At 57.2% G+C, this 960-nt stretch overlaps 1 non-coding gene across 1 annotated transcript; it reads right to left on the reverse strand.

Moving 5' to 3' along the window:
* Positions 1-888: 888 nt before the first annotated feature.
* Positions 889-960, reverse strand: TRNAQ-CUG. Its single transcript has one exon. It is a non-coding gene; the product is annotated as a tRNA-Gln (tRNA).

The raw sequence follows: 960 nt of genomic DNA on the forward strand, positions 1-960 counted from the left end.
TGTTGAAGAGGAGCCCCAAGCTCCCAGACAGGGAATGGTAACTTCAACCTTCAGAGTAAGAGCCAGAGGTGCTGCCAGCTGAGCTAGCCAGGCCGCCTAAACGTATTAACCCCTTTCACCGCAAGAGCAAAGACCGGGTACTTCTGTGCTTCTCAGCAGCTGGGAAAAAGCCTCTTCAGGGAAATATCTCCTGCCCCACTGCCAAAAGGAGCCCCTTGAGTGGGAACAGTCAGAGGCCCCACTCAGGGGCTGGCCCTGCTTTCCTAACGCCTTGTGATGCTGGCTGCAGAACGAATGCTGGTCTGTGGGTGGCCTTCAGTGCCGGTTCGGCATGGCAGGGAGCAGGGAGCAGGCTGGCCGGGTGTCTCTGTGGCTGTCTGCTGGCCACGCATAGGCATGGTTCTCTCCTCCTCTTGCCCTGCCCTCGGTTGCTCTGTGGCTTTTAAGCCTTCCCTTGGAGCTGTCAGCACCAGCCGCCTCTGCTCCAGGTGCCCAGAGGAGGAGAGGTGCTGGGCTCCAGCCTGGGACTCTTCCGTCCTCCTGCCTAGCCCTGACTATGAAGCCTGGCCCTGACACTCCTTCCTTTAAATGCCATGTGGGCAAGAGGAAGAGGGTGGCAGCTGCAGGGACCAAAGTTACGGACATCAGGTGAAGCAGCGAGAAGCAACCATCTGGTCAACCCACAGGAATCTCTAGCCAGGCTGTTAAGTTCTAGGACCCCAACTTATAGATGCCATCAGCCCATTGAACCAGCCAGACCAGAGACCTGTCTCCAGTGGGCATCAGTCGCCCAGCAGGAGGGAAAAACCTCACTCTAGTTCACCCTGAGAGAGGGTAGCCAAGCACATTGAGCTCCAGGGCTTTGCAGCAAAATCACATATCACCAGGAGGTCCCACTGAGATTTGAACTCAGATTCCAGGGTTCAGAGCCCTGAGTGCTGCCCATCACACCATGGGACC

This window comes from Mauremys mutica, unplaced genomic scaffold, assembly GCF_020497125.1.
Source record: "Mauremys mutica isolate MM-2020 ecotype Southern unplaced genomic scaffold, ASM2049712v1 Super-Scaffold_100267, whole genome shotgun sequence".
Taxonomy (NCBI): Eukaryota; Metazoa; Chordata; order Testudines; family Geoemydidae; genus Mauremys; species Mauremys mutica.